This window comes from Dasypus novemcinctus, chromosome 5, assembly GCF_030445035.2.
Source record: "Dasypus novemcinctus isolate mDasNov1 chromosome 5, mDasNov1.1.hap2, whole genome shotgun sequence".
Lineage (NCBI taxonomy): Eukaryota > Metazoa > Chordata > Mammalia > Cingulata > Dasypodidae > Dasypus > Dasypus novemcinctus.
The window spans coordinates 144175544-144192391 of record NC_080677.1 but is presented as its reverse complement, the minus strand read 5'-3'; the positions used below and the strand labels follow the sequence as shown (position 1 = coordinate 144192391).

At 37.5% G+C, this 16848-nt stretch overlaps 1 protein-coding gene and 1 pseudogene across 4 annotated transcripts in view; both read left to right on the top strand.

Moving 5' to 3' along the window:
- The window catches only part of ADARB2 (adenosine deaminase RNA specific B2 (inactive)), a 627544-nt gene that overhangs the window by 570212 nt on the left and 40484 nt on the right, over nucleotides 1–16848 (top strand). The gene's annotated exons all lie outside the window — the stretch shown is intronic.
- LOC139438995 (cation-dependent mannose-6-phosphate receptor pseudogene) lies at nucleotides 4092–13443 on the top strand (annotated as a pseudogene).

The following is a 16848-nucleotide window of genomic DNA, read 5'->3' as shown; positions in this document are numbered from 1 at the left end:
AGGAGGTGTGATTCATCTACCCATGGAAGCACTTAGCATATTCACTAGAGCACAACTCCGCTCCCCTCCTGTGCAGACTTGAGACTAACCACCCTGCTTTTTTGTACCAGTGATAACAAACTGATTATGTATCATGTACTCTTTGCCCTCAGGAACAGAAGATTAAGAATCATTTTCATCTGATAAGAATAACCTCTTATTTAATTTTTACCTAGTTTACAGGTAATCTCCTGTGGTGGTTTGTCTTTTACAGACCTTAGAAAATTATTTTCTTGAACTAATCCATTCCTGCAGGTGTAAACCTTTTGTAGATGGGAACTGTTGTTAGATTCAGTTAAGGGACCTTCCTTTTGATTAGTTCACTTCAGTAGGGCATGACCCAGGATGGGTGTTAATTTTCTTACTGGAGCCATTTATAAGCAGAGGAAGGAATAAAAAGCTTCAGATATAGAAAAAAAAAAAGATGCAGAGACAAAGAGAACCCCAGAAATTGAGAGATATGGCCCTGGGAGCCAGAAACGGAAAGCAACAGAACACAGAAGCTGAGAAAAAGCCACTTTAGCCAGAAGGGGAAATCAGTGAGGCCCAGAAAAGAAAGGAGAGACTAGTGGACGCCAGCATGTGCCTAATCACCCACAGCTGCAGCTCAGGGAGAAAGTCTCTTCTGATCATGCCTCAATCTGGACATCTTCATAGCTTCAAAACTGTGTGCTTATAAGTTAATAAAAGCACATTTTAAAGCCAGGCCAGGGGAGCAGATGTGGCTCAAGCAGTTGAGAGCCTCTTTCCCACATGGGAAGCCTTGGGTTCAGTCTCCAGTGCCTCCTAAAAGCAAATAAACAAACAACAAGCAAACAAATGAAAAAGCCAACTCAGGGAACTGATGTGGCTCAGCGGTTAAGCACCAGCTTCCCGCAGACAGAGGTCCTGGGCTTATTTCCCAGCTCAGGTACCCTTAAAAAATTAAAAAATTAAAAAAATTTTAAAAAGCCAACCCATTTCTGGTGTATTGTTTGGCAGCCTTTAGCAAGCTAAACAGTAATTGGGACTGGATAAGTGAGGTGCCTGCTGCTATATAAATACCAAAAATATTAAAAGAGCTTTTAAAATGGGTAAGGGAAATTTTTTGAAGAATTGAGAGATGCTTGATAGAAAATGCCTACATTGCTTTGAAGAGACACTAAAGATACTTCTGATGAGGTCTTAGACAGAAATGGCTAATGAGTCATTACAAACTGGAAGGAAGAGGATCCTTGCTTTAAAGTGGCAGGCAGTTTGGCAAAAATTGAGTCCTGGTGTCAGATGGAAGGCAGGATTTGAAAGTGACAAGCCTGGATATGTAGCTGAAGAGATTTTCAAACTTAATGTGGAAAGTGAAGCCTGGCTTCTCCTTGCAGCTTATAGTAGAATGTAAGAAGAAAGGGATAGAAAGGGATAAGCTGAAACTGAACTCCTGGGCACACACACACAAAAACAAACCAGAAATCGATGGTTTGGGAAATTCCGAGCTTTCAGAGAATTAGTCTTACTGCCTGGCAACTGGGATCCCTGTTTCCTGCATGCTAAACGTACAAGTCTTTTTTGAGTTCTGTTTGACTGGAACCACTACCAGTGTGGATGGAGAGGGACAGAAAAGGGACAGGTTGAAGGAAAAATGACTTCAAAGCAGTGTCGTGGAAGCTGGTGTCTGGACTGAAGACATTTTCTTGGGCTCAGAAAGCGAATCCACCCACGTGTGCAGAAAGGGCGAGTGTGCCCTGGAGCTGGGAGAAGGCAGACCTTCCATCCCCTTGCTCAGGAAGAGTGCTGCTGACCCAGCCTTCAGAGAGGTGCAGCGCATTCCTGAGGGATTGGGGAGAGTCTGGCCTGCCACCCACTGATCTGAAGGGATTGAACCTGTGCCCTGGAGATTGGGGAGAGTCTAATCATCATCCCAGTGTTCTCAGAGAGTGAGACCTAGAGTTCCGAGGCCACCCCGAGTCTTGATGAGGGTGTTGTGGAGAACATGGCCACTGGCCAAGCCCTTTGAAAGAGTGGGACTGCTGCTCCATTGGGCCCTGAGAATAAGAAATCATGGTTTCAGAGGTGACTCTCAGACTTTGAAATCTAATGGAGTATGCCCTTTATGTTTTCAGCACTGTTTGGAACCATGACCCTGCTTTTCTTCCAATTTCATCCATTTATTCTATGACTGTCTCTCTGTATATTGGAAGCAGATGACTTGTTTTCTAAATTTCACGGGTCCAGAGCCTGAGGGGAATTTTGCCCCAAGACAGACACCCCCAAAACTGATTTTGATGAGACTTGTATCTTAATACTGTTACTGAAATGATTTAATGTTTTTGAAATACTGTGATGCAATGAATGTATTTTGCATATGGAAAAAACATGTATTTTGGGAGTTCAGGGGGTAGAATGTGGCAGTCTGGAGCTTTTGTGGACCCCAGAAAATCATATCCTTAGGTTTAATCCATTCCTATGCATATAAATCTATTGATTAGATTCAGTTAAGGGACCTTCTTTTTTATTAGATCACCTTAGTAGGGCATGACCCAGGATGGGTCTTAATCCTCTTACTAGAGTTCTTTATAAATGGAGGAGTAAAAAGCCACAGATACAGAAAAAAGCTGCAGAGACAGAGAAGAACCTAGAAGCTGAGAGAGCAGTCCCAGGAGCCATAAGCTGGGATGAGTGGAACACAGTTTCTGAAAGAAACTTTAGCCAGAAACCAAAAGCAATGAGGCTTGGAGGAGAGGGGAAAAAATGAGCAGACACTCCTATGTGTCTGATCTCCGCAAGCATCTTCTGACCATGCCTTGATTTGGACATTTGCACAGCCTCAGAACTGTAAGCTAATAAATCCCTAGTGCAAAAGTCAATCCATTTCTGGTATATTGCTTGGCAGCCTTTAGCAAACTAAAACACTTAACATCTCCCAAACAGATTATAAACTCAGAGAGGGCAAGAATCATCTTATATTACTTGTATTGCCTGTCCCCCATATAGTTCTCAAAACAGTGTTTTCACGTAAGAGATCCTTAGTCAATGCCCACTGATTTGATAATTAAATAACCATTTCAAAATATAAAGGACTCTTTAACGGGCAGTAAATGCTGATTTGTCACCAAGACAAAACCAGAAGGAATGGACTAAATTGCAGCCTGTGTTAGTGATATGAAAACATGAGAGGCATTCCATTATTAAAATATACAGGATATAGAATGATCTTCTCAGGGGATTCACAGATGTCCCTAAAGAGGCTCTGGTTTTATTGACTACTTTGTTAGATTAAAATGAGCCAGCAATCAAAAAGGGAAAATAATACTTGCCCTCCAGAGAAGACAGTGTGAGTAACTGCATAAAGTCACAAATCTGAATACAAGTTGTCTGTACCCTGACTTTGTAGAATCATAGCAGTCTTAAATTGAAAGAAGTGCTGAGATTTTCTAGTCATCCATTAATAATAATAATAATATTGTTTTAAAGTAGCTCAGAGGATAATAAATGCCCTGAAGTTTTAGAGAATAGAACTTTTCATGAACCAGAATGGTGGAGGAGGTAGAAAGTGGGCTCGACTTGAAGGATGGGTAGATTTAAAGAGGCTGATGGCTCATCAGGCCTTCCCGATCCAGGATATACCTTGAGTGTAGACAGAGACAACACTTACAAGATGTAAATTTTCTACAATGTTTTACATTTTTAAAATAGAGCCATTGCTCATTTTTTAAATAAATCCTTTACTCACAGTGATTCTCAAAGTTAAAAAGGGCAGATACTGTTATATTAATATTACTATTAAACACATTTAAATAATATGGGAACTGAGGCTCAGAGTAATGAGTGTAAGTTAGGTTCACACAGCCAGTTTGTAAGCAAGGCACTGGTTGAGACCTTTCTATTACCCACTTTGCTAGGGAATACTGTTCACCTCCACACATATATCCTTTAAACTGATGCACAACCATGGTTTACAAACCTTCAGTGGAATCAAAAAGCTACTGGGTCTCTTGATGTTTGTGTACTTTATTTAAGGTTTCATTATGAATGTAGTCTCTTTTTGAAAGCATACATAGGGAAATGAAATCACCAATATGGTGGAGTGTGATTCTCCAGAGTTCTGTCCCCATAGAATTTTTAAACAAGCAAAACTGGAAGAACCATCTTTCTCCAAGCTCTGGAAAACAGTTAAAGGGCTGCAACAACTGGGTGAGTGCTTAATCAAGAAAAAAGCATAATACAGAGGCAGCCTGTACCTCCAGGCTGGGTCCCTGGTTTGGGTTCTTGAAGGAGAAGAGTAACCCTTATGCACATACTTGCATGTTTGTATGTCTGTACCAATCTGTGTGGTGTCAGCTGAAGGACTGAACCAAGGTACTCATCTCTGCCTCACCATCCCAGAACTTGTCCTGCAAGCTAAAATGGCTTGCAGGGCAATATAAAGGAACCAAACAGAGGTAAAGACCACAATAACTTAAATTTATAAATTTCCTACAAGGATTCAACAGCAGATTGGAGCTGGAAGGTGAAATAATCAGTAAAATTAAAAATAACATAATTAAAATTATTTGTTCTGGGGAAAAGAAAGAAAAAATGAAAAAAGTGAGTATCTCTGAAATACTTGTGGGAAATTATCAAACATGCCATATATGTATTATGGAAGATACAGAAGGAGAAGAAAGAGAGAAAGGTTCAGAAAGGATATTTAAAGAAATAATGGTAAGAAAGCAGATCCAAAATGGCAGAGTAGAGAGTGGCAGACTGCACTCCTCCTCCAGAAGTAGTGTGAAAACAGGCAGGCTTACTAGGTATAGGGGAAGCTGCAGAGATGCAGGGCAATCAGCACAGGCAACCAAAGAGGAGGTGCCCAGCCAGGCACTGGAAGAGCAGCATGCCACAGAGCAAATAATTTGGACAGCATCCATGGAGTGGCCTAGCCAGATGCCAGTGGCCTTAGAGGGAGGCCTGTTTTTTAATCCCTCCTCATCTGGGTATCCATGGGGCAGTGCGGCCATGGGGCAATAACCAGGTATGGATGCCTAATTGGATGCCAGTGGCCTGAGAGAAAATCCCATATTTTTCTTTCTGTCTTTCATTGTCTTTCTTTTCTCCTTTTTCTTTTTTCTTTTCCTTTTCCTCTTTTGTGCTTTTCCCTTTTTTCCCTTTTTTCATTTTTCTTTTATTTTTTCAGTTGAACATGTGGAATTCTAAAGATTTAGAATAAGTGGAATCAAGTGTCAAAGAAGAGACAACACAAAGCCAAACAAAAATAAAGCCCTAGGCAAGAGAGAAACTGATCAACAGAGTAAATCCCTCAAGATATCATATACCTAGATATCAGCAAAAACATACAAGCCATACAGGAATATATGGCCCAGTCAAAGTAATAAGCTAAAATACTGGAGGAGACACAGAATTTGGAAAAATTAATCAAAGGTTTCCACACAAACCTACTAAAGCAATTCAAGGAGATGAAAGAAGAGATAAAGAATATCAAGAAGTCATTATGGATGAACATACAGAAGAAATTGTAAACATACATAAAAATAACAGATCTTATGGTAATGATGGCACAATAGACAAAAATAAAAAATACACTAGAATCACACAATAATACATGTGAACAAGCGGAGGAAAGAATTAGCATATTAGAAGATAGAACATCTGAAATTGCTCAGATGGAACAAGAGATAGAGAGAAAAAAGAAAGAATTGAGCAGGGACTCAGGGAATTAAATGACAGCATGAAATGCACAAATATGCAGATTACAGGTGTCTCAGAGAAAAGAAGGAAGAAGAGGCAGAAGGAGTATTTGAGGAAATAATGGCTGAAAATTTCCCAACTCTTATGAGGGACATGGATGTACATGTCCAGGAAGTAGAGCAACCTTCCAAACAGCATAAATCTTAACAGATCTACTCTGAGACACATACTAATTGGATTGTCAAATGCCAAAGGTAAAGAGAGAATCCTGAAAGCAGCAAGAGAAAAGAGATCCATCACATAAGGGATACTCAATAAGATGAAGTGCTGATTTATCATCTGGATTCATGGAAGCAAAGAGGCACACTCTTAGGCAATAAGTGGGTCAAGAAGGAAATTGCAAGAAAAATCAGTAAATATTTCAAGGCAAGTGAAAATGCAAATACAACATATCAAAACTTATGGGAAGTAGCGAAGGCAGAGCTGAGAGGAAAATTTATAGCCCTAATACCTACATTTAAAATGAAAAAAGAACTAAAATCAAAGACCTAACTACACACCTAGAGGAGAGCTAGAAAAAGAACAGCAAACATATTCCAAAGCAAGTAGAAGGAAAGAAGTAACAAAAGATTAGAGCAGAATTAAATGAAATTGAGAATAAAAAATAGAAAGAATTAACAAAACCAGAAGTTGGTTTTTCCGAAGATTAATAAAATTGACACACCTTTATCTAGACTAACAAGAAAAATAGAGAAGATGCAAATAAAATCAGAAATGAGAGAAGGGACACCACCACTCACCCCACAGAAATAAAAAGAATCATAATACAATGAAAAATTGTGTGCCAACAAGTTGGATAACTTAAACGAAATGGATGAAACACATGAACAACCTATACTGATGAAAGAAGAAATAGAAAACCTCAACTGATCAATCATAATAATAACATTAAATCATTCATATAAAAGCTCCCAAAAAAGAAAAGCCCAGGACCAGATGACTTCACAGGTAAGTTCTATCAATCATTCCAAAGAGAACTAATACCAATGCTACTCAAATTCTTCCAAAAATTTGAAGAGGAGGAAACATTACCTAATTCATTCTATGATGCCAACATCACCCTAATACGAGGGACACATAAAGATGCTACAAGAAAAGAAAATTACAGACCAATCTCTCTAATAAAGATTAAAGATACAAAAATCCTCAACAAAATACTTGCAAATCAAATCCAACAACACATTAAATTAATTATACACTATGATCAAGTGGGTTTTATCCTAGGATGCAAGGATGGTTCAACATGAGAAAATTAATTAATGTAATATACCACATTAACAGATAGAAGGAAAAAATTACATGATCATCTCTTTTGATTCAGAAAAGGCATTTGACAAAATTCAGCATCCTTTTTTTTTCAAATTCTACTCAATTTATTCATTTTTTAAAAGATATTACATTAAAAAAAATATGAGGTCCCCATTCGCCCCCACCGCCCAGACCCCACTACTCCCCCCCCAATAACACTCTCCCCCATCATCATGTCACATCCATTGCATCTGGTGAGTACATCTCCGGGCATTGCTGCACCTCATGTCCCATGTTCCACACCATAGCCCACACTTTCCCACGTTCCATCCAGTGGGCCATATAGGACTAGAAGGAAACTTCCTCAACATGATAAAGGGAATATATGAAAAACCCACAGCTAACATCATACTCAATGGTGAAAGATTAAAAGCTTTCCTACTAAGACCCAGAGCAAGACAAGGATGCCCCACTGTCACCAGTCTTATTCAACATTGGGTTAGTTCTTGCTAGAGAAGTTAGGCAAGAAAAACAAGTAAAAGGCATCCAAATAGGAAATAAAACTTTCACTATTTGCAAATGACATTATTATTTTATAGAAAATCCTGGAAAACCTACAACAAAGCTACTAAAGTTAATGAACAAGTTTGGCAAAGTGATGGGATATAAGATCAACATGTTTCTATACACTAGGAATGAGAGATCTAAGGAAGAAATCAAGGGGGAAAATCCATTTACAATAGCAACTAAATGTATAGAATATCTAGGAATAAACTTAACTAAGGATGTAAATTTCTCAGAGATGTAAATCTTCAGATTATTCATATTCCAGTTTTGAACTCTGAAACCCAGCAGAGTTATGGTCAACTCCTACTTTCCAGTTCTTCAGGTTTGCCCTGGACAACTAACAAAAGGATGATGTTGGACATGTCAACATCAGAGGTATCATCAACTGCAAGCAAAACAATTCATTTACTTTGCCCCATAATATCTAAGGCTTCTCTCAGTCTGAAGCTGAGCAAACATCATCCCAAATCCAAGATCAGAGACTGAACAAAAACAAGGTGGGGGGGGGGGGCAGGAATGTAACCACAGACCAAAGCATATTTATTGTTATTATAGTTATTATCTTGTGTTAATGGAGTAAAATTGTAAGACTGATATTAATTTTTTTATTGACAAGAGGAAAAAAAGAAATAATAATTGAAAATTTCCCAAATTTTAACTAGAGATATATATGAATATACACATCTGAGAAGTGAAGTGAACTCCAAAAATGATAGTCATACCCAGACACACTATAGTCAAACTATCAAATGCCAAGACAAAGAGAGAATCCTGAAAGGAGCAAGAGAAAAGCAATGCACCCTGTACAGAGATCCTCAGATGAATAATTTCTCATCAGAAGCTATGGAGGCAAGAAGGCAGTGGAATGACATATTTAAAGGGCTGAAAGAAAAAAGAACTGCCACTCAAGAATTTAATATCCAGGGGAAAAAAGATGCATTTCAAAAGTGAGGGTGGATTAGGTCATTCCCAGATAAACAAAAGCTAAGGGAGTTTGGTCTTGTGGGTAAATATAAATGTCAGTACTTTTTTATCTTTGGTTTGTAACTCCACTTTTTATTTCTTACAGGATCTAAAATGTAAATGCATAAAAGCAATAATAAATATGCGGTTCAGGATACAGAGTTGTAATAAGAACATAAAGGTGGAGAGATGGAGGGATATAAGAACATAGTTTTTGCATGCTATTTAAGTTAAGATGGTATCATAAATGGCATTGTTATAGATTTAGGATGTTAAAGTTAAGCCCCATGATAACCACAAAGAACATAGCTGAAAAAATATACACAGAAGAGATTCTAAATGGTTCACTACAAAAAAACAACTACATACAAAAGTAACAGTAATGGAAGACTTAAGGGACAAAAAAAGAGTATAAAATTTACAAAAACCAAACAGTGAAATGGTAGATGTAAGTCCTGCATTATTGCATAGCTATTTTAAATGAAAATGGATTAAGCTTTCTAGTTAAATGGCAGAGATTGGCAAAATAGATAGAAAAGTATAATCCAGCTATCCACTGTTTGTAAGATACTCACATTAACTCCAAAGACACTGTAGGTTGAAAGTGAAAGGATTAAAAATATATATTTCATGCAAATAAAAAAAGAGAGCAGGGATAGCTGAATTAATATCAGACAAAATAGACTTGAAGACAAAAACTATTAAAAAGAACAAAGAGGAATATTATACATTGATAAAAGTTCAATTTATCAGGAAGATATAACAATTATAAACATATATACACTTAAAAACAGAGCACCAAAATACATTAAGCAAACACTGACACATTTGAAGGGAGAAATAGAAATGACCCCATTAATAGGAGAAAACTTCAATACACCACTCTCAATAATGGATAGAACATCTGGACAGAAGGTAAATAAGGAAATAGACGATGTGAAGAATACTATAAACTGACTAGTCCTAGTAGATATATATAGAACACTTTAATAACAGAATACACATTATTCTCAAGTGCACATGGATCATTTCTTAGGATAGATCATATGTTGTCACAAAACAAATCTAAATACATTTTAGATTTAATACATTTAAATCATACAAAGTATCTTCTCCAGACATAATGGAATGAAGCTAGAAATCAATAACAGAAGGGGAACTGGAAATTTCACAGATATGGGGAAATGATATCACACACTTAAACAACTAGTGAATCAAAGAAGAAATCATAAGGCCAATTAGGAAGTATCTTGAGATGAATGAAAAAAGAATACACAACATACCAAAAGTTCTGGAAGGTAGTACTGAGACAAAAAATAATAGCTCTAAATGCTTATTTTTAAAAAAAGAAGAAGAAAGATCTCAAATCAGAGACCTAACCTGATAGCTGGAAGATCTAGAAAAAAGAAGAGCAAATTAAACCCAGCGTGGGAAGAAAAATGGAAGTACTAAAGATTTAAGCAGAGATAAATGAAATAGAGAATAAAAAACATTAGAAAGAATCAACAAAACCAGAAGTTGGTTTTTTTAAAAGATTAATAAAATCAACAAACCTTTAACTAGACTGACAAAAAAGAGAGAGAGAGGACCAAAATAACTAAAATCAGAAATAAAAGCAGGGTCATTACCAGCCACCTTACAGAAATAAAAAGAATTATAAAAGGATATTGATAATTGTATACCAACAAATTAGATAACCTAGATGATATGTGCAAATTCCTAGAAACACAAAAGTTACCTAAACTGACTCAAGAAGAAATAGAAGGTCTTAGCAGAAAGAGATTAAACTGGTAATCAAAAACTTCTCAACAAAGTAACATCCAGGATCAGACGACTTCACTGGTAAATTTTACCAGACGTCCAAAGAAGAATTAACACTAATCTTTCTCAACCCCTTAAAAAAAGTGAAGAGAGAGAACACTCCCTAACTTATTCTATGAGGCCAGCATCATCCTAATACTAAAGATATCAAAAGAAGGAAAGCAGATGTGGCTCAAGCAGTTGGGTGCTGCCTACCACATGGGAGATCACAGGTTTGGTTCCTGGTGCCTCCTAGGGAAGAAGAGCAAGACATTGAGCTAATGTGATATGCTTGCACAGCGAGCAGATGCAATAAGATGATGCAATGAGATGAAGCAACAAGATGATGCAATTAGGAAACACAATGAGGAAACACAATGAGAGATACAAAAAGCAGGGAGCAGTGGTGGCTCAAGCAATTGGGTGCCTCCCTCCCACATGGGAGGTCCCAGGTTTGGGAGTTCCCAGTGCCTCCCAAAAAGAAGATGAACAGACAGTGAGTGCAAATGGTGGTGGGGAGAAATAAATAATTTTTAAAAAAAGAACACCACTATATCTTTTCCTTAAAAAAAAAAGTCATAAGAAAAGAAAATTACAGACCAAGATCTCTTATAAATATAGATGCAAAAATTCTCAACAAAATACTAGCAAACCGAACCCACATTAAAAGAATTACATAATGTGACTAAGTGGAATTTATACCAGGAATACAAAGGTGGTTCAACATTAAAGAATAAAAATCAATATAATACACCACATTAATAGGATGAAGGATGAAAGCCCATGATATGTCAATTGTCACAGAAAGGCATCTGACAAAATCCAGCACCCATTCTTGATAAAAACACTCAAAAAACTAGGAATAGAAGTGAACTTCCTCAACATGATAAAGGTCATAAATGAAAATCCCACAGCTAACATCATATTTAATGATAAAAGACTGAAAGCTTTGCTCCTAAGATCAGGAACAAGACAAACTTTCACCACTGCTATTTAACATTGTACTGGAAATTCTGGCAAGAGCAATTAGGAAAAGAAAAGAATAAAAGACATCCAAATTGGAACAAAGGAGTATAACTATCCCTGTTGTAGATGACCTGGTATATAATACTGAAGAATCTACAAGAGTTATTACAGCTAATAAACTAATTCAACAACATGGCAGTGTACAAGATCAACACACAAAACCTCTGGTGTATCTATACACTAGAAATGAACAAACCAAAAAAGGAAATCCTGGGGGAAAAAAAATCAGTATACAACAGCAACTAAAATAATAAAATATAGGAATAAATTTAACCAAGAATATAAAGGACTTTTACTTGGAAAACTACTAATCACTGCTGAAAGAAATTAAAGAAGACCTAAATAAAATGGAAAGATATCCCATGTTCATGGATCAGAAGTCTCAATATAATTTTGATGTCAATACTACCTGTTTTAGTTTTCTCATTGCTAAAGCAAATATCATGCAATGGGTTGGCCTAAACAATAGGAATTTATTGGCTTACAGTTTTAAGGTTAGGAGCAGTGCAAACCAAGTTATCAGCAAGGTGATGCTTTCTTACCAAAGACTGGTATTCTGGGTCTGGTTGCCAGTGATCCTTAGTCCTTGGCAATGCACATGGTGATTTCTCCTGACCTCTCCCTTCTCTTCCAGGTTCTGTTGACAGTCAGCTTCTGGCAGATCCCTCTGTGCTTTCAATGTGTGCCTGAATTTCATTCCCTTTATAAAGGACTCCAGTAATAGGATTAAGACCCATTCTGTTCAAGTTGGATGACAGCTTAACTGAAGTAACCTCATAAAAAGTCTCTACTTATAACTGGTTCACACCCACAGGGATGGATTAAGTTTATGAACATGTTTTTCTGGGGTACATAGTCCCAAACTCACATTTCCCAAAATGATTTACAGATTCAGCACAATCCCAATCAAAATTCTAACAGGCTTTTTGCAGAAATGGAAAATACAATCATCAAATTCATATGGTTTCTGGTTCCCATACAGGGAACAGCAAGGCACCTGGAGGAATGCTGGCCTCTGACATGAACTCTGGGGATGGGGTCCATGACTGGTCCCTTCATGTCATGGTCCAGTCTCCCACCCAGACAGATATTCACCAGGGATTCTGAGTAGTGGCTACTCCCTTTTACCCATGGCACAATGTTGCTAGAGGACTAGACTGATAATCCTGATAATCTTGACTGTGGTAGTGAGAGAATCCTGGCAGACAGAAAGAAAAAAAAAAAAAAAAACTTGACCTGGTAGGAAAAGAGAGTAGAGTCAGAGATGGTGTTGACTTTACTGAAGAACTGAAACTAGTTTTACAAAAACTTTGATAAAATGATGGGCCAGATCCCAGACACACACATCTACAGATTCAGAGTATGCCAGGAAGCTGACTAACACACCTCTGGGGCAGGCCTGGTGAAGATTACAAAAGTCATAGGAAGGAGACAGAGTAGGGAGACTTACATCTTCAACGGAAGTAATTGGCTCATGCTGATCCTCAAAGGGGGTGAAGAATGTGACAATCACTGTGGCAAGGAACAGTGTCATGCAGTGGTGGTGATCTCCTGCAATCAATACACCCTAGCAGACAATTCTTGTATCTGAGGAGTGAGACAAAATTCAAGATTGTTTCTACCTCTTTCCCAGGAGGTTGCCCTTTTTCCCAGAGCTCTTCCACCTCAGTAGGTGTTCTATCTCACTTGTCATGTTTGCATCACTAGTCACTGTCTGTATCTTTGGGGTGTTCCTTTACCTGGATGTGGAGCCAAGGGAATAGAATAATTTCCCCACTTAGCCTTCCAGTAGGGTCTTGGCAACATGGTCACAGATGGTTTTGACCTCATGCCATTCTAAACACCCATAGTGTGTCTACTGCATATCATGGTGTTGGGGGACTGACCAGATGAGTGAGGAATAAGAAGAAAGGGACGACCATTTATGTCCAGCCTCTTCTTCAGTCCCCCAAACCAGATCATACTCAGATTTCCCAAGGAGACTCCATACCAGTCTCTCATCTCACCCTTAACATTGCTCTTTCTTTCTAGTTTGCTTTTGACTTGCATCCTCTTCTCCCTAATAGAGCTGTCTTCCTTTTCCCCCTATTTTCTGTTTCCCTGTAGAAAGGTACAGCTGTACAAGAGAAGTAATATAACAGAGGCCATGGCAACAGAGGCTTAGTATCAAAAGGTACAAGTAGGATTGTTACAATGGGCAAAATTGTGGCAGATTCCCTGGTGCTTTCTTTTTTAAACATATTTTTCATAACTTTTGAGACACTGGATTCCTTTGATTTAAAAAAGCAAAGGAAAAAATTCTTATGGAAGGATAAGGGTTCAAAGTAGCCAAAACCATCTGGAAGAAGAAGAGCAAAGGTAGAGGATTTATGCTCCTCAATTTCAAAACTTATTAAAACCTACAGTAATCAAAATGGTATGGTAAACTGGCACAAAGATTGACCTATAGATCAATGAAATAATTGGGAGTTCAGAAATAAACCCACACATCTATGGCCAATGAGGTTTTTTTCTAGGAGGTACCAGGGATTGAACTGAGGACCTCCTAAATGGGAAGCAGGCACTCAACCACTGAGCAACATCTGTTCCCCAATAAGAGTTGGTTTTTTGTTTGTGTTTTTTGGTTTTAGGAGGGACCAGTGATTAAACACAGGATCCTGTGCATGGGAAGCAGGTGCTCAACCACTTGAGCTACATCTGCTCCTCTAAGGCCAGTGATTTTTGAGAAGAAAACCATGGGAAAAGAATAGTCTTTTCAACAAACAGTGCTGGAAAACCTGAATATCCACATGCATAAGGATGAAAGTGGACCCCTACCTCACACCATATAGAAAAATTAACTCAAAATGGAAAAATAACCTAAATATAGAAGCTCAAACTGAAAAATTCTAGGAAGAAAGCACAGGGAAATATCTTCAATACCTTGTATTAGGCAATGGATTCTTAGACTTTATACCAAAAGCATTATCAACAAAAGAAAAAATAGATAAATTGGACTTCATGAGAATTTAAAACTTGTTTAACAAAGTACATCATCAAGAAAGGGAAAGACAGGAAGAAGACTTTGCCCAATGGATAGGGCAACTGCCTACCACATGGGAGGTCCATAGTTCAAACCCCGGGTCTCTGACCCGTGTGGAGTTGGCCCATGTGCAGTGCTGATATGCACAAAGAGTGCCGTGCCATGCAGAGGTGTCCCCCATGTAGGGGAGCCCCACACACAAGGAGTGTGCCCCATAAGGAGAGCCGCCCAGCATGAAAGAAAGTACAGCCTGCCCAAGAATGGCACTGCACACATGGAGAGCTGACACAACAAGATGACACAACAAAAAGAAACACAGATTCCCGGTGCCTCTGATGAGGATAAAAGCGGTCACAGAAGAACACACAGCAAATGGACACAGAGAGCAGACAACTTGTGTGTGGGGGGGGGGGGGAGACAAAGAAAATAAAAAGGGAAAGACAACTTACAGAATGGAAGAAAATATTTAGAAATCATATTCTGGTAAGAGTTTAATATCTAGAATGTGTAAAGAACTCCTACAACTCAATAACAAAAAGACAAATAACCCAATATTGAAATGGGCAAAGGACTTGAATAAACATTTCTCCAAACAAGTTATACAAATGACCAATAAGCATATGAAAAGAGGCTCAACATCAGAAGCCATTAGAGAAATGGAAATCAAAGCCAACCACTTCACTAGAATGGATAATAGTCTGAAAAAAGAAAAAAGAGAAAATAGCAAGTGTTGACAAGGATGAGGAGAAATAGGAACCCTTGAACAAAGTTGACAGGAATGCAAAATGTTGTAAATACTCTGGAAAACAGTTTGGTGGTTCCTCAAAAAATTAAACTTAGCACTACCATATGATCCAGCAATCCCACTTCTAGGTATATACCCAAAAGAATTAAAAGCAAAATGTGGAAGCAACCCAAGTGCCCATTAACACATGAAAGGATAAATAAAATGTGGTATACATACACAAGGGAATATTACTTAACCATAAAAACGAATGAAGTTCTGATACATGAGACAATATGGATGAACCTTGAAGACAACTTGTAGAGTGAAATAAGAAAGACACAAAAGGACAGATAATTGTATGATTTCACTTATATGAAATAACTAGACTATTCAAATTCATAGAAATAGAGAGTATATTAAAGGTTACCAGGGCCTAAGTGGAGGGGCAATGAAGAATCAATGCTGAATGGGTATAATAGCTTGTTTGGGATGACAGAAAGTTTTGTTATGGATGATAGTGGGATGATAGCAGAACATTGTGAATGTAATTAATGACTCTGCATTATATGCTTGAAGGTGTCTAAAATAGGAAATACTATGTTGTATAAATGTATATATATTACCACAATAAAAATGGAACCATAAAAAGTGGGGGAAGCATAAATAGGCATGCCCTCCAGTTTTGCCTTTACGATGGCATACTCAATTCCTTTTAAAAGCAACTCCTGGAGAGTGTTATTACTCACTAATTTTGTAGGGGGAGGTTAGAAGGATTCTGAATGACTGCCACCTATAGCTGGAAAAGTCTGCAACTGCCATGTGCGGAACAGATATGGGGCAGAACATTCTAGGAAATGCATGAGAGCTCTTTGCTCTCCCTTTGCTGGGAAAAGATATTACAAAGACTTGATGTGGAGATACATTAATTAGATTTTCCTTTCAAAAATAAAAATGATATTGTACTTAGCAGGAAACAATTTTTTTAAAAATTAAAAAAAAAAACAATTAAAAAAAAAAGAGTAATCCATACTACTAAGAAAATTCTTCCGCACTTCGTCTTTTTGAAAGTGAAATCATTTTTCCTCTCTAGGTTTTAGTCAAAAAGAAATTTTAGTTAAAACTTTAGTGTAAAATGCCATCCTATAGAAAAAGGCTAATTGAAATGTTACAGGTGGGGAAAAATAATCCCCTTGTGGGTGAACTGACTTTGCACAGAAAAAAAAAAAAAGCTTTCCATGGCCACAGGCAAACCATAAATGCACGTAAAGCTGTACTTAAAAAGTATGCCTCCATATGAAATGGAACAAGCTGAGAAAATATCAACCTATCACACTTTTACCACCAGAAAAACAGCTCAAAAGAAGTGGTATCATGTATTTGAAGGTTCCTTCCTGCCCCATTAAAGAATAAAGCACATAAATAAAAATTCAAAAATGTTGAAATGTAGAAAAAAATAATCAGCCAATATCTCAAATGTCATAGAAAATAGCCACATTTTGCTTTATGCCTGTTAATCTCTTTTTCCTAAAATTAAGTTTTTTCCTGTAGTTAAGATTTTGCTGCTTATACCAGTTTGCTTATAACTCTATAACCATTCTTTTTTAAAAGAGGATTTTAATGCATACATATCATGTCTAGTAGTTACATCATCAGTTGGTAATTTAACTGTTATTTGATGTTGGGGACATTTTCAATTGAATGCTACTGTAAATAAGGTTATCATTAATATCTTTGT